This window comes from Pteropus alecto, unplaced genomic scaffold (assembly GCF_000325575.1).
Source record: "Pteropus alecto unplaced genomic scaffold, ASM32557v1 scaffold131, whole genome shotgun sequence".
Classification (NCBI taxonomy): Eukaryota; Metazoa; Chordata; class Mammalia; order Chiroptera; family Pteropodidae; genus Pteropus; species Pteropus alecto.
In genome coordinates, this window is record NW_006434709.1 from 13,556,718 (window position 1) to 13,582,100 (window position 25,383).

General features: G+C 37.4%; 1 protein-coding gene and 1 pseudogene across 5 annotated transcripts in view; one reads left to right on the plus strand and one right to left on the minus strand.

The window, feature by feature from the left end:
- The window catches only part of EML6 (echinoderm microtubule associated protein like 6), a 267,350-nt gene that overhangs the window by 152,008 nt on the left and 89,959 nt on the right, over window positions 1-25,383 (minus strand). The window lies entirely within an intron of this gene.
- Window positions 1,643-2,505, plus strand: LOC102888403 (annotated as a pseudogene).

A 25,383-nucleotide genomic window follows, 5' to 3' on the forward strand; every position in this document is an offset into this window, starting at 1 on the left:
AGTTCTAAGGCGGCACAGGAGCCCTGGGATGAGAAACACCTGGGTGCTCCGGAGCCAGGTCCCCAACACCTCAGTTAGCCATCTAACAAATGCTTGTCGGAAAATGTATCCTCAGGAATCTTTAAAAGGAGTAATATAAAAAGATAACATATAAAGGCATAGCTTTTTCGCAGTAGGTGAATGCTACAGGCTTTAGAACTTTTTACGGCTGTAGAACACTTTAGCTTTCAGAGTTGGTGAGAAACGACCATTAAGATATAAAAGGACCCTCCCAATCTCAATTTTGCTGAGATAATCTTTGGTACTTGATGGTACCTAGATGTCCTAGAAAATTGCAAGTTGATTATGGAGTGCCATATTTGTTTCATTAAAGTAAGTGATTGGAAGCAGCCTGTGAAAACCCTATGGCAAACTGATATATTTTAGGGTCATTCGTTCATTCGTTCATTCACTAAAAAAAAAAACAAACTTATTTAAGGACCTATGAAATGTAGTTACAACACCATGGATATATAAACAGAAAATACACTGCCTCTCTTTCAAGAAGCCACTGTAAGGAGGATAGACATGTAAACATTAATAAAATGTCTATCTACCTATCTATACACATACATATATACGAAATGACAAAGAAAGATGGAGAATGGAGTGGCCAGCTGCTCAGTACTGTAGCAAAAATATGAGTTCATATGAAAGACAAGGTGCAAAGGGCATCCACATGAAAAGACAATGGCCAGAGTCTTGCAGAGAAGAACAGGAAATGAGATGAGTCAGACAGGCTTGGGCAGCCATGAAAGCCCCAGGCCAGGACGTTAGGGCCCTACTGACAATTTATTAGCAGAATACAACATGAACAGTTTCATATTTTAGGAAGGTAACCCCAGCATCAGTGAGGCACAGTGGGAAGGACAAACGGGTAAGGGGTGTTAGGAGAGGAAGCAGGGAGGCTAGTTAGGGACTAGGTGAGAGATACTGAAGTAAGACAGGGCTAGAGGAGATGGAGAGAATGAGTGAAGGGATATTTAAGAGGGAGTGTGAGAGAGAAAGGTTTAGGATGTTCGAGGTTAAGGAAAAGCTTGAGAGTGTCAAAGTTGACAGAAATTTTTTGCTTGGGCAACTGGGTTTATAACTCACACAGCTTGGGGTCATTAGAGTTTTAAGCCTATGAGCCTGATTTGGGGAAAAGATGGCCTTAACTCTATCCAATTTTTAGTGGGGAAACCAAGACTCCTCAGGTGAGTACCAAGCCTGGAGGCCTAAGGGCTTTGGAGAAGAGGATTTGATTAGACTGTATGCTCCCTGAGGACAGGGACTATTTCTATCACTCTGTACACAGTTCCTGGTACATCATATGGCAGAGTAAGCATTAATAGAGCACTTGCTGAAGAGGGAGCAAATGATGCCAACAATCTTGGCTGCTATATCACCTCTCCTCACTACAACTGGCAACAGGGTCTACCCAGGAACTGGAAAATAAAGAGGAATGAGCATATTTCCCCTAGATGGTCAGAGACACTTTTGAGAGATAAATGAAATTTTCTTGCTGTGATCCCAGATTCTATTTAAAAGTGTTTGGGATGTCTGAGAGACCTTCAGCAGGGCCGATAGCACCATGTTTTCTCAGGTGGGTGTCGCTGGGGTCTTAGCCTGGGCCATGCAGCCACAATGGATCCAAGTTTGAAATATGGCAACTTTGAAAGATATTACCAGGCGACTAAAGTCAATCAAAAACATCCAGAAAATTACCAAGTCTATGAAAATGGTAGCAGCAGCAAAATATGCCCGAGCTGAGAGGGAGCTGAAATCAGCTCGTGTGTATGGAAAAGGATCTTTGGCTCTGTATGAAAGAGCTGACACTAAGGTGCCCGAATATAAGAAGAAACACCCCCTGATCGGGGTGTCCTCAGACAGAGGGCTTTGCAGCACTATCCACTCCTCCATCACTAAACAGATGAAAAATGAGGTGGCTACACTCACAGCAGCTGGGAAAGAAGTTAACATTGTTGGAGTTAGTGATAAAATTAGGGGCATACTTCATAGGACTTATTCTGACCAGTTTCTGGTGACATTCAAAGAAGTAGGAAGAAAACCCCCTACTTTTGGAGATACGTCGGTCATTGCCCTAGAATTACTAAATTCTGGATATGAATTTGATGAAGGCTCTATCATCTTTAATCAATTCAGGTCTGTCATCTCCTACTAGACAGGAGAAAAGCCCATTTTTTTCCCTTAACTGCGAGTTCTGAGAGCATGAGTATCTATGATGATATTGATGCTGACGTGCTGCAGAACTACTAAGAACACAATCTGGCCAGCATCATCTGCTATTCTCTCAAGGAGTCCATCACGAGTGAGCAGAGTGCCAGGATGACGGTCATGGACAATGCTAGCAAAAATGCTTCTGAGATGATTGACAAGTTGACTTTGACTTTCAATCACACTCGCCAAACTGTCATCACCAAAAAGTTGATCGAAATCACCTCTGGTATTGTGGCTCTGGATTAATGAAAATCAAGTTTTGTCCTCAGACAAGAGGTAAAGGCAGAAAATCCAGCCACCTGATTTTGTTTTTAGTTCATTACTGTCCTGGTCGGAAGAAATTATTGGTCCATTGTTTAAATTACCAAAGACAGCAAGATATTTGTAAATTATCTTACAATAAATAACAAAAAAGAAAAAAAAAGTGCTTGGGATACTTGGTAGATTCCTAGGGTTCAGAAGCACCCAGAATTTAAAATAATTTGCTGTATTAATTTCATGATTCCTGACTTTTCTCAGTTCCTTGAATAAAGTGGGGAACAAAGTAGATTTTCAACAAATCTTTAAAGAGGCCTTCAAAATAACTTATCTAAGTTACTTAATTAGCAGTGTGACCTAAAAACATCCATCATGGATCTGAAGTATTTTTATTCTAGTTATTATTTTTCTTTTCATTCATATTAAAGCCCATTAATTTATTACACTTATTAAAAAGTTCACACTGGATTTGGGGGGGTGGGGCTAGAAGTTGCTTTACATTGTTCTTTAAACTGTCTCTTCCCAGCCCATGCTATCCCATTGACCCAGATGCCTCTTTTGTCACTTGAATACATTAACAAAATTATCTATTTCTCCTTTTATAAGCCAAGAGTCTCTGACCTCACTTCTCTGGCTTGGATGCAACTTGATTGCTTAAAATGACTCATAATGTTTTTATTTATCCATGTCCATTTCAAGAACAGGGAAAACAGAAAACAGCCTTAATTCACTTTGCCAACTGTTACTGTTCTAACAGCTTTCCAGAAACTTCACTCCTCTCACCTGAGTAACACAATGACATCACATCCATGTATCTTCCAGAGCACAGCAAAGTAACATTTACTTTAAAAAAAAAAAAAATTGTCATATCATTCCAACAGCACTTTTTAAATCTTGTAAGAGAGGCAGTGGAAAGCTTTACCCACTGGATTTGCAAGAGAGTAATATAAGGGATCAGTAATGAGGCAGTTGCAGAAGCACTTATTTAATAAGCACTTTTGAAGCCACCATCAAAGTATCTATTCCCTTTTCCCCACATCTGTCCATTTAGGAATTCAAGAATTTCACACAAAGTCATTTTGAACAGGATCTGCTTTCATCTAATCCTAAAACATTTTTTGAAATTCTCGTTCAGAAGCATTTAAATGGCAGGTGCATACATATATATTTTTTTCCTTATATAAAACCAAATTCACCTACTGCTCCATACTTCAAAACTGCTCTTTGCTCCTTCCACAGAGGTGCCCTGAGCCTAAGAAGCTACCCTAACGTAATATGGTTAGACCAACCAACAGATTAAAAGAGGGTGGGTTCCCTTATCCTAGTAAGGGGCCATGACGAAAAGAATCTGAATTCCTTCTCACGAGTTGCAAAATGATCAACTATTGTGTCCTTCCACGGAGAAAATTACAGAAGTGGAAAGTACCATCATTACACAAAATATCTGTTCTACTCATGTCCACTCTCCAGACACTGCCCCTCCATCCTCATTCTGCCATCGTTCTACCTCCTGACCTGTTCCATCTGAGCTCTCCAGCTGGTCCCCGAGTTCCCCTCTCCTTTTCCTTGCTCTCTTCCTCCCTTCATCTCCCCAGCCACTCCGCTCCTGGTAGCCTCTCTTTCCTAACCTCTGTATCCAAGCCTCCTATCCTGCCCGTCCCTCCACTGCCTGATCCCTGGGTCTCCCTCAGATCCCCTTCTCTCAGACAGTGCCAGGTGGGGGTGGGGCCGGGGCCAGGGTTGGGACCAAGCCCCACAGCTGTCCTTCCTCACCTTTTCTGTATAATTTAATAAAGAAATGGTCGCGCTTCAAAAAAAAATTTTTTTTTCTGTAATTTTCTACTCTGGGCTTCCTGTCATCTTTTTCACCACATCACAGTGTTATGAGTCTTCCTGTGACTGAAAGTACTGATACAACTTACTTCTATTTTAAGTCTACCTGCCACCTGAGAGTCTGTGAATCCAAATCTTATCTTTGCTTTTCTAAGAAAACTTGCACTTTGCAAATTTTGAAAATTATTGTAGTTATAATAGCAACATCATAATATTAAAACTTTTAATATTAATAACTTTTCACTGAGGGTCTCAGTACAATGAAGGTCTCTTTCCATGCCTACATTAAAAGATTTGGAGTCATTCTGTTTTTCCTCTGGTAAACAGTTTATTGCATTGATTGTACTGTACGCATGGCAACAGAAAGGGATCAAGCTTTTAAAGAATTGCTTCTCTCTGTGTATATATAAATCTAGTTCCATGGGGGAAATCCCATCTTCTGTTACCATAGCAATAGAAAGCACTGCAGAGGACTTTCATCACCCTGAGAGAAGGAATTGATTTGTTTCTCCAGGATGCCAGGAGGGCAAAAACATTGTCTTTCTGATGTCAGATGAGATCAGGAAGACTTTCAAATATGTTGTGTAGGGAGAAGATGAGAATTAATTAGGATCATAGAAAGAGGTAGCCTTGCTTATGAGGTTAAACCGAAAAAGCTAATCAACATTAATCATTTTTGATTCCTGAAGGCAAAAATTATATCTGAGTACTTATTCTAAGAGCAACATTTACAAGATGTTCATGATTCTGACTTTACTTTTTAAGCTTCGTTTCATTTTTGCCCAGGTTGCTTCAGTGATTCTTTCAATAATAACTTTATGTTTTTTTAAAATAGTTTTCCCAGAGAAGTATAAAAGCCTTCTCCCTTCCTCTCCCCTAAAAATACCCTGAGAGAACTTTTCCAGTGTTGGAGTGCATCGGTGTAACTAGGCTGGACTGTCTGGGGCAGTGGGGAAATTTGCTACTTTCTGGGCTGAAGAGGGAGTGGCCTAACCTCAGTGGATGTTCACCTGTGAGGAAGAAAAGGCACAGGAAGGCTTATATGAACACAGTGGCCTGAAGGTAGTGCAGTCTCACACAGAGATAGCTGTGCTCCAGGCTTGGTCCCCAGGGCTGCACTTGGCACAGGAGTACAAACATTGGAACTGTGATCTTATCTGACACCAAAGCCAAAGAGAGGGCCCCACCTTCCAGGTGGGCCTGGGCAGGTTGAATGGAAGTGATAGCAATGTGGACAGACCACCAGGGTCTATTGCCATGTTCTGGGACTATGTATGTCCAAAGATACCTGTGTATTCATGGTTGAGTAGTGATCTGTCATCAATAATCTTGATGAGTGTTACATTTAATGAGAACAAATGTGGTTTTAAAAAAATAAAGAAATGCAACATATCTTGCATGCTGAGTGTTTCCACATCTGTACGGGTATGTCACTATATTCTGGCAATACCTAATACCATATGATAGAATGGTCAAGAGAATAGTGGTTTGGCTGCCTGGGATCAAAGCAGGCAGTGGCATGCTGGAGCCAGCTTGGACTACTAGCAAGAACTGTTGAATTTTAGCAATTTCGTGAATCAGTTTTTAAACATGACCAATGTTAAAAATTAAATTACACAAACTTACAACTAAATAAATCGTATTAAAAGCAAAGATAATACGTATTAAAACTCATCACTTCCTAATTATCTTACTATATTTTACTATTATCTATAGTCTTGTGATTATTTATTACTATCCTATCCATATGGTAGAAATTCCATAGAATGATGTGTTACTGCACATCTCTTTCCAACTCCGTTTTTAATGATGTCACATTAGTGGTTGGAAATCAGCCATGGTGGGAATATTTATATCATGGAAATCAACAAATGCTACAAATCAGGGCTCGATTCATCATTTTGTTGACTGTCTAGACTTAAGACATAGAAGAATAAAATGCTAATAATGCAGTATAAACTTAAAAGTGCGTCATGTCTATACCTGTCACATTGTGAATAACACAAAAAATTGAGACGATATTCTTCCAATATTCAAAAAGTATCATCTAGTTCAGCAAAGAAGTCACATCATTGACAATTAAAATTCTGATAAATGTCCTGGTTGTTTCACTTTTGTCTTATTAATTTAAATGAAAATATCAACCAATATTCATGTCAGAACTACATTCACTTATCAATAATGTGAGGGACTTCTTTTCTGAACGAGATTGTAATCAAACATTCATTCCTCATCTGATTTTGTCAAATCAAGGTTGAGTTGCAACCATAGGTGGGCCACAGACATAAGAGTTCAGCAAAGAATGATGGAAGTATTCTATGAGAACTGATTGGCTATGACGAATTTACAATAAAAAATATGATGTAATTTATTATTATTTGTAAATTATGTACTATACATTATATCAATAAAATTTATAACAAACTATTACTGTACATGCCTACGTTTTTTTTCTCTTGGAGAGCAGGTGGTTAGATGGTTACCAGTATATCACAGAAGCATATCTCCTCTACTTACCAGCATGAGGTAGTTTCTCACTAATCACCTTCAGCAAATTACTCAACTCCTCTGTGCCTCAGTTTCTCATCCATAAAATGGGAATAATAACAGTGCCTACCTGAAATAAGGTAGGTATTATTCAAGATTTAATAAATCCTAAAGCAGTGATTAAAACAATAGTGCTTAGTCAGCAGTAATGTAATGGCTATGTGTAGAGCCAGAAGGAAGACAGAGTAATTAGGGGGATCATTTCATAAAGTATATAAATGTCTAGCCAATGTACTGTGTACTTGAAATAAATAATAAAATGCAAAAAAAAAACGCAAAAAATAACAAATAGTGCTTAAAACACAGTAAACTCTATATAGGTGGTATTGTTATTATTAATTAACTGTCATGTGATAGAATCTGCTCAAAACAAACACACATGAAATTTACCCTTCGCCCCAGAGTACTATTATTCTAAGACAGGGAAACTCATGTACACTAGGAGTTACTGTGAACTAACCTCCAAAATTTTAAATTTAAGACTATCATATGAGAATTAAACTGATAAAAAAAGAAAAAAAAAGAAAAAGAAAAAAACATGAAATGAATGAGATTGGCTGTCTAAAGAAGTCATTCTAAGGAGAAAGTGTCCTAGGCAAGAACAGAGTTTGGAAATCTAATCCAGTCATGATTGACAGAGAATCTGGATTTAACTACTGAAATCAATCAATCTGAGTAAAATGTCAATAGAAGGGAAAGTTCTGCATGAAGCCTTTATAAAAAGGAGTCAGAATTAACAGCATCTTCCTGCAAGCAGCCTGAGGTGACCTGTGAAAATGGTTTGCTATTCAGTTGACCCAGAAAACCCCACAAAATTAGGCAAATCAAAAGGGTCAAATCTTTGTGTTCACTTTAAGAACACATGAAACTGCCCAGGCCATCAAGGGTATGCATATCTGAAAAGCTACCAAGTATCTGAAGGATGCAACTTTACAGAAGCAATGTGTGCCATTCTGTTGTTACAATGGTGGAGCTGGTAGCTGTGCCAGGCCAAACAGTGGGACTGAACACGGGGTTGATGGCCTAAAAAGAGTGCTGAATGTTTTCTGGATATGCTTAAAAATGCAGAGAGTAATGCTGAACTCAAGGATTTAGATTTAGATTTTCTGGTCATTGAGCACAAACCAGATAAACAACACTCTCAAGATGTAGTGCAGAATTTGCAGAGCTCCTGGGTGGATTAACCCCTATGTGAACTCTCTCTGCCACACTGAGATGATACTTACTGGAAAAGAGCAGATTGTTCCTAAACCAGAATAGGAGGTTGCACAGAAGAAAAAGATACCCCAAAAGAAACTGAAGAAACAAAATTTATGGCCCAGGAATAAATTCAGCACCAAATAAATGCTAATAAATGTAAAAAGAATAATAATTAAGACAGCAAACTATTGATATAAGGATAGACATATAGAATGATGGAACAGAATTGAGTCCAGAAATGGACCTGCATTTATATGGTCAACTGATTTCCAACAACGGTGTTAAGGTAACTCAAAGGGGAAAGGATAGTTTTTTCAACCAACAGTGCTGGAACAACTGCACATACATATGGGGAAAAATGAACCTCAACGCTTACCTCTCATTCATAAAATTTATCTCAAATGAGTAGAGAGCTAAATGTAAGAGCTAAAACTATACAACTGATAGGGGGAAAAATGATAAAATCTTTGTGACCTTTGAAAGACAATGGTTTCTTAGAAAAGAAACAAAACGTGTGAGCCATAAGAGAAAAAAAGGTTGATAAATTGAAATTCAAAATTAAAACTACTTCTCTTTCAAAGACACCATTAGGAAAATGAAAAAGCAAGCCATAGATTGGTAAGAAAATTCCCAAAGGATTTGTACCCAGAATATATTTAAAAATGCTTACAATCCAATAGTAAGAAGACAACACAAATTAAAATATGGCCAAAAGACTTGAACATTATCAAAGACAACAAAAATTAATAAGACTGACAATACCGAGAGCTGCTGAGGATGTGGAGTAACTGGAATGCACATACATTGCTGATGGGAATGTAAAACAATAAGGCACTTTGGAAAGTTATTTGGCAGTTTCTTAAAAAGTTAAATATACACTTACAATATGACCAAGCAATTCCACTCCTAGATATTTACCCAAGAGAAATAACAGGATATATCTAAACAAAGATTTATATGCAAATGTTTATAGCAGCTTTATTTATAATAGCCAAAAACTGGAAATAACTTAATTAAATGTCCATTAACAGGTAAATGGATAAATTAATTATTGTATATTCATACCATGTAATTGTTCCCAGCAATAAGAAGAAAAGAACTACTGATACCCACAACAACATGGATGAACCTCAAAAATATTATATTGAGTGATATAATCCTGGAGCATGCAGTACAATACTTGTCACTAATATCTTCATCATATAAAGTTGAGATCCAAGAGATACTGTCCATAGCTGACCCCCAAAAATAAAGGTATAAAAGTATAACTTAAAAGTACAAAAGTATATAGTAAGGGAATTAAAAACAATAAAATACCCCTTTGGGGAGGAGAAGGGAAGGTATATAAAAATAGTATATGCAGGCTACAAAGCTACATCCTCGTAAACCTTAAAAAAAAGTCAATCATATCTAAAATAGATTGGACAAAAAATAGCAATTAATCATAATGTTTCAAGATATGGAGGTAATCACCAAAAAGAACAGTCATAAGAATTAAAAATGTTCTTTTGGAAAGTGGAATGGGGATGGAAATGGGTGGGACAAGGGCAGTTTTTCATCATAAGGCCTTCTGTAATTTTTTATTTGTGTGTCAATATTGCTTTAATATAAACATAAAAATTAGAACAAAAAATAAAGAGAAATGAAAATCGATTAACTTGTGCAAAAAAAAAAAGAGAGAGAGAGAGAGAGAGAGAGAGAGAGACAGTATCTGGTGGTTTAGAAGTCTTCCACAGGCAGAATGTAGAGAAGGATGTCTGATGACTATATGTATCAGATTGATCAACCCCCAAATGTTCTCCTCAACTATAATTGTTACTGATAAAATGAATTTGATCAGCATGGCTATTCTTAGAATCCATTCTTTGAAAAAGGAGAAATACTTCCTGAAGACACCACAATGGAGTAATGAAAAGTTTCACTAATAAAAGGGGTCTATGTGAAACCCAGCTTTCTGGAGCTATTCATCTCTTTTTTATTCTTTAAGCAAGGAGCATGACTCAAGCATTGAGGGTTATATTTGGCAGAAATCCCATTAATTTAGGATAATTAAATATGCCAGTCATGTGTTCCAGCAAGGTCTGACTAAATACTTTAGAGAAGTCATTAGTGAATCCATCTGGTCTAGTGGCTTTGCCAGATGGCAAAATGTTACTACCTCTATCTGTGCTGCTCTTGGAACATTCTACCTCTATTGTAGAACAGCATGCAGTTATTTTCAGGGCAAGTCTTAATTTGCTAGTTTACATTATCAAGGGATCTGGAAGAAGGAATCAAAGCCTAACAATTGTGTTACACTTTGCCAACCAAGTCACAGATTTCAAGGCCTGGTTTTCTGTTGAATTCAAAGTGATTCCATCATTTGTTTCCACAGAATGTTCTACATCACACATTTCAGATGGTACTCCATTCGTGACTAGACAGTCAGAACCACAGGGAGAGGTAACCATTTACATTTCACATCCATGAGATTATAATAATCCAACACGAGGAGAACCCTGGAAGTACCATGTGGATGGTCACCTGAAAGATCGTGCTTTTTGGAATTTTGTCTGTTGGAATTCTTTGAGAATCAAGGTAAAAGTGCATTCCTCTAGGGGCCTACATTTGCTTCTCTGGGTACCTGGGGACACCATTGTCCTAGGGTCATTGTGTGAGGTTTTGTCAGACTACATAAGCAGTGTGAATTTGCATGTTAAGACCATGTGAGAACCATCCTGTGATCATGAATTTTCAATATTTCATTTCCCTCTTCCTCATTAACCCCTTTATGCAAGGGAGTTGTTTTGTTTTGTTTTTCCTAGTTCACTTTACAATATGGATCCAGGTCTTTGGGGTTCTAGCTATACCTCCATCTACCATTAGATGCCTTGTTTTGTCTCCTGTCACTTATACCTCATGAGGCCATCCAAATAGAAACTCAAGAACACCAGAGTTCACAGCACATGTCCCAGAGCAAGGGCCGTCAGTATGGCTGATCTTTCTAGGTTTCAACCTTCAATTCGTCTTTGGCCTCTAAACATTCCTTGATTTATCAGCTCAGATATTAACTTTAAAATATATTTTAAATATTTTATCCAGTATTTTTAATTGTTCTCGGTGGGAAAGTTGTTGAGGTTATCTGGTCTTGCACACTACTAAAACCATAAAGTCTGTCCCCTCGTTTGCAATCCCATTACTATCGCTGTGGCTTACTCTCGCACCTTGTGTTTAGAAATCACTTTGTAATCCTTTACTGCACTTACCACAGTCTACCTAGAATCATAGTTAGGCCTGTTTTGAACATGTATCTCTCATGTTGTGAGCTCTACAAGGACAAATAGTCTGATTTATTGATTATTATTTCATAATACCACCATCTACCACACACACACAAGCACACACACTCTCATACATTTACACATGCACATTCACCCACTCACACACACTCATCCACCTACCCTCACACACACAGGCTTACATGCTCTCATACACACACACACACACACACACACACACACACTGCATAACACTGCACCTTGCACGGGTAACACTCAATACAGGCTTAGTTAATCAAATTTAATTTCCACATCTTTTACTAGTGATGCTTAACTTATATCTAGATAATTGTTTTTGAGAACTCTGCGACTTCTGAATTTGGCCATAATCTGGGGTCTTGTTCAGAGTACATGTTGAGAAGCTCCTGATCTGTGCCCCTGGTTGGAGAGAGTATGTGCGATGAATAAGAATTCTGACTTTGGGGTCCTATGGACCTGCATTTGGTTTAAATCTCATTTCTACCATTTACTGTAGGAATGTAAAAAGTCAAGTTATGTCTCTGGTCCTTGATTTTCTCATCTGCTGAATGAGATAAATATAAACACATAGCACAGGATCTGGGACTTAGTGAGCACTCAATAAATAGTAGCTATAAGTGTCAAGGCCCCTCAGTATGACAACTAAAATTATTTATTACCAAGTGAACTAAATTTAAAACCTTAAATACCAAATAAGTTACTTATTTTGATTTTTAGATGTGGAAAATGAAAACTGAAATGATTATCTTTTTCTCACTCCTTCTTTTCTTGGAATCAATCATAAGCTCTAATTCTACCAGTATTTTTAAAGGATGTTAGCTACAAGAGGGCAGAGGTTTTAGTCTGTTTTTTTTTTTTTTTAAATTAATGTTACTGGAACAGCATGGTGCCTGGTATCTAATGGATGCTTTATAAGTACCTGTTGAATGAGTAAATAAGTAAACACACATAGCTCCAAATATTTGAATAAGAGTAAGATGGATGAAAAAAACACACTAAAGGATATAAGAACCTTCATGCATATAATTCTTGTCACAAACTCTGCAGATAAGAAAGATCATAAATAATGCCATTTATACTCAATAGTAACAGATCTCCCAAAAATATTTATTATAAATTATCCAGAAATTCAAAATCCAATTTTTAAAAGTGCTATTCTGAGAATAATGGCATAACATTTTAATTCATAAGGTTTCACACTTTTCTAACTAAATTAGATACAAAAAAAAATAATGTTTGTGATGTTAGTTTTGAAAAAATTATATATTAGATTCCTTACAATAGTTTTCACAGCAAAAAAAAAAAATGTTAAATAGAAATGAAGAGTCTTTGAAAGCCGAGAACACTGCAAACAAGGCTAAATCAAGTTCACTGATTTTCTTTTGTATTTTAGTTCAGTGCAAATGGTTTCTTGGGGGGAAAGAGCTTTATCTATATTCTATTATTCCACACACACACAAAAAAAGACAAGCATGCCCTCCTTAGAGCAGGGGCATGGAGTCAGGTCTTCTTTAATCCTGATGCCACATAGGGAGCCAAGCACGTATTTAAAATCAGTACTCCTCCAGTGATGAGAATTCATGTAAGCAGCACTTCGGTGCCCAGGCTGACCTAGCCCACTTGCATTACTTCATATTCTCAGACATGTCATAGAAAATAATTTCCAACTCTAATAAGAAACTTCTAAAGAGCAGAAAGCCAGGGCTAAGTATATTGAAGGAAATAGAGTACATGAAGGATAACTCTATTCTAGCTCCTTGACCCTTAATGCGATGGGAATCCCTTATTTGCCAGCTCCTGTTCCAGAGACTTTGCACATGTGATCAAACTGAATCCCTAAGAGGGATCTAGCTGGGCTGGGGCTGAGGACCCTACTCATCTACTATCTAGAGGTAAGAAGCACCCTCTTCCTTCCCACTCACCCCCCATATCTTTTTTCATACACTGAGGATTAAAAAAAAACTGCTTGGGGACCAAAAACATTGCACTCTGTCCAGAATGGTGGTTCATCCATCCATCAATCCAAATAGCTGATACACTAGGGGTTGGAGTGAGAGTGCATGGAATGCAGGCTGTGACAAGGGCCAACAGACCCATGAGCGAATTTACCATCTCAGAGAGCAAGAGGTATGTCCTTGAGCCAGCCTCTAAGTCAATCTATGCTAGTTTCAAGAAAAATATTGAAAGCACCCTTGTGCTTTCTGAAGACAGTGAGTATTTTAGGAAACGTTTAATAATGAAAAATGCCTGTAGTTTTAAAACAGATGCTCCAAAAAAAAAAAAAATCTGGCTAAAGTGTACTCCTTAATTCAAGCCTCATTTTAATAGTATAGTGGGTGACACATTTAACATATAAGTCCTGCGCTATTTAATCCTTCTAGGAAGCAATCTGATCCCTCTTCAAATATGAAAAAAAAAAAATAATAATAAAGCATAGAGTAGCTAAGTGCCTAGAATATTCCAGTTACTGGTAGAGCTCCTGACTTCCAGATCATCAGCTCTGCTGCTAGCCTTAAAAAGGCTGGATTTCAAATGAGCAACATGTTCTCTGGAGAAAGACACCATATAAATAACCAGATTGTGAGCAAGGTATCTGAGCCAGTAACAGCCATTGTTACTCAGCACAATCTTAGGACAGAGTTGTTATTATTTTCACTTTACAGATGGAGAAACTGAGGCTCAGAATGTCTAAGCTTAGTTCATAGATGCAAGTTATCCAAATATGACTAATATGAACTTGCAAAGAATAAAGAGAAATCTTGCTCAGATCCTCTGGGCTAACAAAAGCCAGAATTTTGACCTCAAAAAAAAAAAAAAAGAAAGAAAGAAACAATTCCATAACATGTGCCAATTGGTTTGCAAGGCATTTTCACATTCATTGTTCATTTATATAATTTCTGTTGAGGATCAGAGAGTGCTGTTTAGAAAGGAGTTGGGCAAAGATTCACACTGAGGCTTGTCTGATTCTGAAAATTTAGAGGTAATTAATTTTACCTTTCTAACATCAATACTAGGGATCCACAAACTTTTTCTGTAAAGGGTCAGACAGTAAATATTTTAGTCTTTGAAGGCCACAGAATCTCTGTTGCAACTACTTGACCCTGTCACGTAGTGTGAAAGCAGCCATGAACAATACATAAAGAAATGAACACATCTGTGTTCCAATAAGACTTCATTGATGGACACTGAAATTTGAAGATCATATAATTTTCATGTGTCATAAAATATTCTTCTTTATATTTTTTTCATTTAAAATGAACTTTAAAATGTAAGTCCATTCTTAACGTGAGCCATACAAAAACAGATGGTCAACTGGATTTGGCCAGTGGGCTGTTGTTTGCCAACCTGAGTTATATCATCTTTCTTTAGTATCTACCAAATACCAACAGCTAATTACAAAGTCTTCTTAAAAATCTATTTTGTCAAAGAGTTATTTTACTTCTCAACACCAAATCCATGATTTTGATGATGAGAACACGGCTTATAAAAGAATTTAACTTTTTTCTTTTTATAAAATATTTCAAATATATAAATACAAATATATAGTCATATATGTGTCTATGTAAGGCATAAAATTTAAAAAAGTGAACATCCATAAGCTCATCACTGAGTTTAAGAAACACATTACGAAACAATAGTACTCTGGCATGACCCTCCCCAGTAACCTCTTCCTTCCACCCCATGAAAACACCACTGTCCTGAATTTTGTCTTTATCATTCCCTAATCTTTTTAATGTTTAGTTTTATTATGCATGTATGCAGGTTTGTATTTGAACTTTATTTAAATGGTGTGTTATTATATATATTCTTCTAGGACTTGCTTTCTATCACTCAACATTATATTATAAGATTGTATCCACATCTGGTGTAGCTGTACCAAAAAGGAAGGAAGGAAGGAAGGAAGGGAGGGAGGGAGGGAGGGAAGGAGAGAGGAAGGAAACAATATGTCTACATACAGGAAAATGGGTAATGACATTACGGTATAATGTAATACCATATAAGAGTGAATTTAAATAAATTAATTACGATAGATTTCTAACTAAAAATATAAATTGGATTTCTAATAGTCTATTGATGTTTAAAAATAAATGTCCAAATTCTTTTAACAGAACATACCTTCTGGAGAGTTATCAATCACAAATTGATGAGAGAGAGAAAGAGAGAGAGGGAGGGAGGGAGACAGGGAGGGAGGGAGGGAAAGAAGCTGCAAGTGAACTTCTATGGAGAGTGTAATGCTGGGAACAGGAGTCTGGGTAGCAGATTTTCACTTCCTAAAAGTATTTCCTCTTCTGGAAAAATAGACTTAACAAAGCTGTGCCATGGAGACCCAAATCCAGCTGCTCAGAGGGTACATTAGTGAATCGTAGATATGACTGATTGAGAAAGTCAAGTGCTATACACCGTTATTATTCTTTCCAAGTCAGTAAAATAAATAGTTCTATTAGTGCTATTGAAACTGTACATTTATCTAATTAGAATGACTCAGGTCCTTTGCTTTTCACATTAAAAAAATACCTCTATAAATTAATGTCAAAATAGATATCTCATTAATAGATCTAGAAAAACATATCAGAATGATACTGCATTAATTCATAATCATGACTAAAATTCACTGCAAATCACTGATTGACTTATGAATGAAAAAATGTACTTAGAAGTAAAAAACATGAGAATATAATATGGTATGCCTATCTTATAACAATGAAAATATGTTGGGATAAAGCTAAAGTTTCAAATATCTTTCTAGAACTTGTTTGCCAATGTCAAAAAGCACAGAGTTGACAGTCCCCAGCAACAGTGCCTGTGAAGTGGCATGACTCCATGGCAGTTAACCTATCTCTATGGCTGCACCCACTTGCTCTGCCACTCTTCCCAAATTTCTTTCCTTCTAAGGTTCTAAAATAGGCTATTTACTCCAACATGTATTATGTAGTCTATCTAAAATGTTATTCACTCCTGGCTCTCTCTAAATCAGTCTCTTTCTCCAATGTTCCAGGAAAAGTCAAGTAAAATTATTTTGAGCACCCACTAGGTGCAGGGAGGTTATAAGTGAGTGCAGGTATAAAGTTAGTTACGGAACCTGCTTCTAAGGCACTTATAATCCAGTGAGGAAGACAGGCATGTAAACAACTGCATAAGATAGGGTAGGTTACGCTGCAGGAAACAAGAACCCCACAGTCTCAGTAGCTTATTCCTTCTTCATGTTACATGGCTGTTGTGATTCTGCAGAGGGGCTTTCTCAGGGACCGAGGCTGGCAGAGTGGTTACTATCTCGAATGTGCCAAAGGAAAACAAACATGGTGAAGTATGCACTGGCTTCTGAAGCTTAAGCAACACATGCTACTTCTAGTACTCATATTTCATTGGCTAATGCAAATCACAGGGCCGCATCTAACTGTAAGTGGGTGGTGACATGCAATCCCACCATGTGCCAGGAAGGAGAGAGCATTAGAATATCTGCAGATAACCTTAATGGCAACACAAGACCCAATTACCGTATAATAAAAGGAAATGACAAGAACCAATTACCATATAATAAAAGGAACAATAATCAAAGTGCCAATGGTGCTGCAGAATAAAAGGATGATTAAATGTGACTGAGACACAGGGGTCTTCAAGACCAGTGGCACCTGAGCTGGACCTAGAAGGGTTATACTAGGTAAGGGTTGTGGGGTAGGAAGACAGTCTAGGCAGAGGAACAAGGTAAGCAAAGGTGCTGAGGCATGTACCTGCAGGGGGTGTCCAGAGTGTCCAGGAGCTATGCAGAAAGTCCAGAAGGAATACAGGACAAAGAGGAAGCTGAATGGTCAAAATCATGCTGGGCATAAACACTACACTGACAAATTTCAATTTAGAAAGCAGGAGGCCACTAAAAATATGTTTTGTGTATAAATAACAACATTTAAGCAACTCAATAATTTTTTGAGTGACGTTATCTATATTTAAGCCTCACATCAACTCTTACAAGGTGCAGTGTTGATATATCCACTATATGAAGAAATGGAGGCCTAGATCACAGCACAGAGAGAGAGAGGACTTAAACTCAAATCTCATGCTATATTCACTAAGTCACATTACCAAACATGACTCAAACTCATTCATTCATTCATTCACTCATTCAACAAATATTTCCTGAATGCTACTGTGGTAGGTACTGGGGATATACTGATGAATAATATAGTCTGTAATCTAATGTGATTTCAAGTATCCTTAAGGCAACAGACAAGCATAAAAATACAATGAGTTTGGGGATGCATGTATCAAAGAATAAGCACAGGAAAGTGGAGAAGCAAGAGAGGGGACGCTGGGACCTTTCAGAAAGCTACTGGGAAATGCGAAGTTGCTGTTCGACAGGCACCAATTTCCAGTTATGCCAGATAAATAAGTTCTTAGAGATGATCTGCTGTACAACATCATACCTATAGTTACCTGTACACTGTATTATACACTTGTGAACAGAGTAGATCTCATGTTCAGTGTTCTTACTACAATTTTTAAAAAAGAAAAGAAAGCTATTAGGAAGCCACTGAACCAGAGCAGTGTTAGAAGGGATGCAAAGGAGAAGATAGATAGGGAGGTCGACCAAGGAGATGGGACCAGCCAACTAACAGGACAGTGAGAGGAGTAGATGGGGCAGGGGACTGCTTCCAGGGTGGGACCGAGAAGGAATGAAGGGAGGGAAACCAGCGGGGAGAGGAGATGAACTGCAGGCTCAGTGAGGGCGGGGACTATGCCTCTTGTGTTCACGGTGCCTGAAACACAGGACGGTCTAATGAATACTTCCATTTTGGATACACTGAGTTTTAGGCAGCTTCAGATGTCGAGTGGTGGGTTGGAAATTTTGGTCTGGTACCCTGGAGGGAGGACAGGCTGAAGACATGGATTTGGAAGTTTCACAATGAAGATCACCTCAGTGCCAAAGTCAAACGGTAAGTTTTCATTCTCATCAGCCTCACCTTCCTGGGTTTAGTACTCACAGAGACCTCGACCTTCCTGAGTTTGCTTCTCTCTTTTGTGGTCATCTCCAAAATATCCTCTTCAGTTATTCCATATCAAATATTCTTCTCCCGATTGTAGGAGACCCTAGGGTGCTGTTTTTTTCCACCCACACACTGACGCATTCTGGATCCAGAGCAGATTCTTCCTCATTAAGCCAAGATATTTCTACCTCATGTAATAAAGAAAACTAAAATAAACTATATGTATTTAGTACTTCTTTTGGGAACAGACATCAGATGCTTATATACCTAAATAAACTCACGGAGATTAAGCTCTAATGTACATAAAAAAGATTATGCAGAATTAGTATAAATAATTTTAAATATTTGACATTATTTTAATTTCACCATCAAAGAATACGATCAGATTTCAAATTCTAAAGTGTACAGTTTGGAAATAATCATTTCTTGGGATGTGGCAAAGCAATGCCACTTACTTGTGGTAGGGAAGGCTGTGGGCGGAGAGGTGTGGACTGGCCTGGGATTTCACTGAGAAGCGCCAGAACCTGTGTAGACATGGCTGCAGAGGCTTGCAGGGGACAGGCAGGCAGGCAAAGAAGAGAAAATCCAGGTTCCCTGGGAGCTGTGGTCTGGTAGGTGGGAAAACATGAATGGCCAGGCATGACGCTGCAGAATCAGGGCAGACAGACAGGGCTGAGGAAGAATGAGCTGTGCTTAGCAAGGCCCCAGGCACTAGATGAGGCACAGGAGCAAGGCTCTGGCATTGCAGATGGTAACTAATAAGAGCGTGACAAAACTCCAAGTCTCCAGAGACCCTGGGAAGCATTAAGGGAAATTAAAATGGAATGCACAATAGCAACCTCAATCCACATGCACAGAAGTAGAGAATAATGGATGAGCCCACAGGCAAGGGGTTCAGGAAGGGGCTAGAACTAGCTGCATTCGGTTTGTCTCAGGAGCTAAGCCAGAACATCCTCTCTGCAGTTAGAAGATGCAATGGACTTAGATATGGGCTGTGACATGGGTACTGTAAAGGCAGGGGGAAAGAAGGGCTGACAGGAACTCACAGGAGGATGGTTTTAGATGACTGAACCAAAGTTAACTCAATTTAGAACTGAACTCAAGATATTCTTTTAAAATTAAATCTAAAAATTAATGTTAATGGCAAAGATCACTCATTTATTACACATAGAATTTTCATGATACATAAAGTCTAATATTGGGCCATGTTTCTTATTCACTGCATTTCTCCAAAAACTGCATTCTCTTTCATAATTCCATTTGCAGAAAAAGTAAGAGTCCTACATAATTATCAAACAAATTTTTTTTTCACTCACTTGGGTTTTATCTGAATTGCTAATTTAAATAGAGAAAAAAGCCTATTTTTTTCTCATCTCAGTAGTGTCCAGGGAATAGATGAATATCCCTGAAAGAATGAATGAACAGACCTATCAGAAAAACCAAAAAGCTCTTAAAAGCTATAAAATTTCAGAGCTACCTAAATATTAAATCCTGGCAGACAAAAATAATTGAAAATATAGGAACATATTACCCTTAAAATGGCTTCTGAAAATTATATCAAAAACAAGTGGGAAGGAAGTAACAAAGAGCAGAAATCAATGAAATAGAAAAATGAAAAATGACATAGAAAATTAACAGGCCAAGAGCTGGTTCTTTAAAAGATTAATAAAAATGATAAGCCACCAGAAATACTGGCTTGAAAGAACAGAAATTATCAATATCAAAAAAAAGAATATCACTGCAGATCTTAAAGACAAAAAAGAATAAAAGGAAATATGAAAAACAATATTATAACAATAAATTCACTAACTTAGATGAAATGGATGAATTGCTTGAAAAACATAAATTACCATAATTCTGAGAGGGGAGAGGGAGAGGTAGACAGATAGACAGACAGAGAGACATCTGGATAGCCTTATTTATACAAAATTGAATTCATAATCAAAAACTTTCCTACAAAGAAAACTCGAAGCCCAGATGGTTTCATTGGTGAACTGCAACCAATACTGACCAATTCAATGCAATCTTAATTAAACTCCCAACAGGCTATTTTATAGAATGAACAAGCTGATTCAAACTTTTATCTGGAAATGTAATGATACTAGAATAGCCAAAACAATCTTGAAATAATGTCAATCTTACACATGACTATTCATATCGCTAAAGGTGAAAGAGGGTTAGAGAGAAGTCTTCATGCCAGACCATATTAATTCTCTCTTCTTTGAACTCCTTCTGTTCTGACTGTTCTACACTAGCCCCTTATTTCTCAAAGTGTGTTCCTCAGACCAACAGTATTCAAAAGCCCCACCTCAGAACTACAAGATCAGAACTACCTTTTAAAGATTCCCCCTATAATGCAGAAATAAATAGATACATACATATAAAATAAAATAAAAACATCTCCCTTGCAACTCGAGCTTCAGAGTGAGAAGCATTACAAGCAAGAAGCACTGGTCTGAATCACTTACTCCTGCCCTTAATTGTTATGGCCTGGCAGTGCTCTAAAATGGTTTGTTCTACATGTTCACCTCATGTAACCACAACAGAACCGAAATTTTCTTCTAAGTTAAAATCTTAGTGTTGATCCCAAAAACTTTTACTGGATGCCTAGTATGCTTAAATCCCTGTTACACTAAGTCATTTGGTGCTAAGCCAATGGTGGCCGCTATAATGTGTATGTGCACATGTTTAATATAGTCCATTTTTATTATAAAATGATTAAATCTTCCTTTAAAATAGTGAATACTTCAAGCATATTTAAAATAGGATTTGATTTACACAAAAAAGTTACCTAAATCAAAACAAAACCCTCAATTTAGTCAAATGCTCTCTAAAAAAGGCACAAATTACATAAATGTGAATGCCACCTCAAGTGAGAATATTTTATTTCTCCTTTAAGAAATAGATTCTCTAAAGAAATAGGTCATTTAGCTTCTTTACGCTCCTATTGTGTTATTCTGACTATAATAAGTAAAGACTGAATAGAATAGGGAAATTCAGAAGGAGATAGTTTCCCTCTCATCAGTCAATTTTAGAATCCATTAATCAGACTGATTCCCAAAGGGATTTCTTTTGGTTAAAATTAGAGATGTAGAGATGTCATACACAGATATATGATACACTAGAAATTTTATTTATACAGTAGATGAGCTTGTATCATTCTTGCCGTTTCTTTTTTAGAATCTTTTGAAATCTTTTTCTCCTTAAATTTTCTCACATAAAAGATTATAGTTTTATGTATACAATTTACATAGTATTAAATTTTTAATAAATTTACATAACAAGAGTATCTCATCTAGATTTTGGAGCTAGCTTTTTAATGCTAACAATTGTAACCCACTGATAAGTATGTCCATGAAATAGAAATTATGTAAATTCCACACACAAAAAAATCATCTTCTTCTGAAGCCAAATGAGCAACATTCATCTCCCCACTCCCATTCCCTCTCTCACTCCAGGAAATACGAGGTAAATATGTGTTGGATGAGACTCAGGATCCTAATCTTGTACCTACCTGCAGGAGGCTTACAACCTGGTTGAAGGAGGAAAACCAACCCAGAGAAATACATGGCAAACAATGTCAAATAGTAGAATGACACGGTAAACTTCCAGGGTAAAGGCTATAAATGAGGCAGGGGTTTAAAGGGGAGCAGGTCTGTGGGAGCTTGTGTGGTCAAAGAAGAATTAAACGAATCAGCATCCTGAAATGTTTAGTTGCTGTCTTACCAACAGGACCAGTCCTGGTGCCAGAACCTATCGAAGCTATAAATTCATCTCCAGTGACCCTCCTCCAGGCATTTACTAAACATGACAAATATGACACTTGTCATGTAAGAATGCTTAGAACCTTTTTACTTTAAAGTTAATCCCTGAGCTCACTAAGCACTTCTAGATGACCTAGACTGCACTGCACTTAAAAAAAAAAGGAGGCATTATGCTGGGGCTGTTAGACACTAAGAAGCTTTTATAAGGAAAACATTAGGCAAACAGAATCCCTAATGAGGCATCTGGACCTATCAGTTGAAGGAACTCAGAGGGGCATAATGGGAGGGGCCGGAAGTTAGGGGAACTGAGTTGACTCTTGCCCTCCTCCCATTCCTCAAGCACACACTCCCAGATGTTTCTGCCAGAGAAGAAGACTGAGAACTGATGTCTTAATAATGAAACCACATGGTCAACAAGTTGTCAAATTAAGACTTTAGCTATGAAAAATTTGTATGAAATAGGATAATGATCTTCAGGCACAGAGAAAGAGGGGATAGATGCCATAATGCTGAACTGGTGTCTTTAATGTCTTTAAATGATCTATAGTAACAGGGTTTGAGTGGAGACGAATGGGCAGCACAGCGTAATTGCACAGTGTGGAAGCAGAAAGGCTTAGGCTGAAATCCCAGCTCCCCCACTGTGTGACCAAACAATAGTGCATGCTAGGTAACCTATCCTAGCCTTTTCATTTCTTTATCTGTGAAATGTGGGCACTACCAGGACTTTCTTCTTAGGGATGGGGGTTTATATATGATATATGGAATGTACTCAGTGCACTGCTGGGAAAGTAGAAAAAGCTCAGTAAGGGCCGGCATTTTTCATGTTTACTAGACCAGGAGAATCAAGGGGCTGACCAAAGAGCCACTTAGAGGAAACCAATGACGAGGACTGCTCCATTGACTGTAATGTAGTCTTTTCTCTCAGTGGAGAGGCAGAACTGTGTTCTGGGGTGGGAGGTGTTGAGGGAGCAGAGAGGGGATAAGAACCAGACTCAGGCTGGCTATCAAGTCTGTATTCTAGACAGCATAATAAGGGGAAGGGGCAGAGGTCCCACCACGTAGCTGAGCCAATTCCTCTCAAAAGTGTCTCCCTGGAAGTCTATACCTATGCAGTTACCCAGTCACATCTGTCTCCAATGAAAGCTGGAAAATGCCATTTTTTTAGGGAGACATTGCTTCCCTGAAAAAAAATTGGGATTCTGTTGCTAAGGAAAGGGAGGATAGATAGTTGGTAGACAACTAGCAGTCTCTTCCACAGTTCTCAAAATAATAGACTGTGTTGGATGTGTCTGAGGAAGTTCAACAGGACTTAGTGTTCGTAGTAATCATTTGTCTCCCTTGAACTGCACAGAAAAAATAAATTTACTTAGATACGCTTTCATAATGGAAATGTTCTTTGAAATGAGGATTGTTGAAAGTAATTTTTATTTTATGCTGGGACCAAAAATCAATTTATAAATATTTACCTTGTGCTTTTTCAAGAAAACAAGGTTAACCTGTGTTTTGTTACTGATCTTATGACTTGGTTCTCCTCTCCTCTTCTGCCCCTCAAGTGTTTAAAGATAAAAAAATTTAAATCAGCATTTAAAAAAACCCAGATGCCATACTTTAAATATCGTTTATATCTTGAGTGATTTTTTTCCTGTTTATAACTCCTACAATTTACTTCAGTTGTCTAGCAACAACAACGAAAAATAACTTTCCAATAATCTTTGTGTCCTAATAACATATCTTTTAAAAATACTCTAAATTTTGATCTCTTTAAAGTATAAATTCCTTGCGAACAATGTCTTATATTTCTATAACATCTATATTTCTATTTTATTCCAAAGTACTCATAGACTATTAGGTATAAATAATATTGCAATAAATATTTAAAATATTCTTTCTTTTCCAGATTCTTTTAACAGTAATTTTTTTTAAAAAAATTGAACTATAATTTACATAAAAGAAAATTCACCCTTTCTAATGTATAGTCCTGTAATCATGTAACCACCACCATGCAATCGAGGTATACGACAGCTCTATCACCCTTCACAGTTCTATCTGTGCCCCCTTTTAGTCAACCTCTCCCCTTGTATTTGGCAATTACAAATATAATTATTATAAACATTGTGGGTAGTTTTTCTTATGCGAACATAAGTTTTCATTTCACTTACATAAATATCTAGGAGTAGGACTGTTGGGTCACCAGGTAATTACCCAAAGCCCCAAATCAATAGTTAGCTTAGATATCAAGTTTTATTAAGCATTTTGACAGTGATCCCCAAAGATCTGCATAATAACTAACCAAAAAGAGGAATTGGCACCAATACTCTAAGAGACAGCCCAAGGGATATTAATAAAGTAGGCTAGAAGTGAAGAGACAAATGTATCAAGATCCCTATATCACTGCGCTCAACATCACGGAAATAAGAGGAAATATTAGATGTTGAAAAGATTCAGGAAATAAATGGTTTTCAGATTAATGTTTTTCCATTGCAGCTGAAACTTATACTTCCTTCTATTACTACTCCTACAAATCACATTTTTGAACTTTAAGAAGATTGTTCAAGAGAATGGGGATGACTTTGGGAGGTCCTGGTGCATTCTGAAGTCTGTGTATGTGGAAGGTTCTAAAGAAGAGCTCACTGTAACAAATGCTATAGTAAAGTTTAAAGAGATCTGTGGGGTTTTCTGACTCGAACAAGACATATTACTCCTTCACAGAATCAGAGCTAAAAGGAAACTCAAATATAATTTCACTCCACATTCTCAATTCACAGATTAAAGGAAAGCAAATTTAGAGAGGAGAAATGACTTGCTTGAGGGCACAAACTACTTCACGGTAGAATTCAGAACTGGACTTCACAAGGAGAAAGCAAATACAGGGATGAATATTATTGAATCTCTAATATAATTGTGTTATATAATTCTTCAATTCTTATTGGCTCCAGCGCACGAGCTAACATCACATGTAATGTTTGCTTTACCAGGGACATAAATGGAGAGGAACAAAAAGGGTATCTGTGTAGCTTTTTATTCGTTTAAGGCAAATAGTTTATTACAGTATCTCAGCAATTCTTCCTTCTATTTATATAATGCACCAAGTGAAACTAGTTGTGGGGACAAACTGATCAACTGCAGGGTTCATATTGTAGAACTCTACCAATGATGAATACTCTTGTATCACAGGTACAAAAAGGGAGGGAGCACTGCTGGATTTCTTCGATTTTGAAGGTACACAGATTTCAGTAAAAAAAAAAA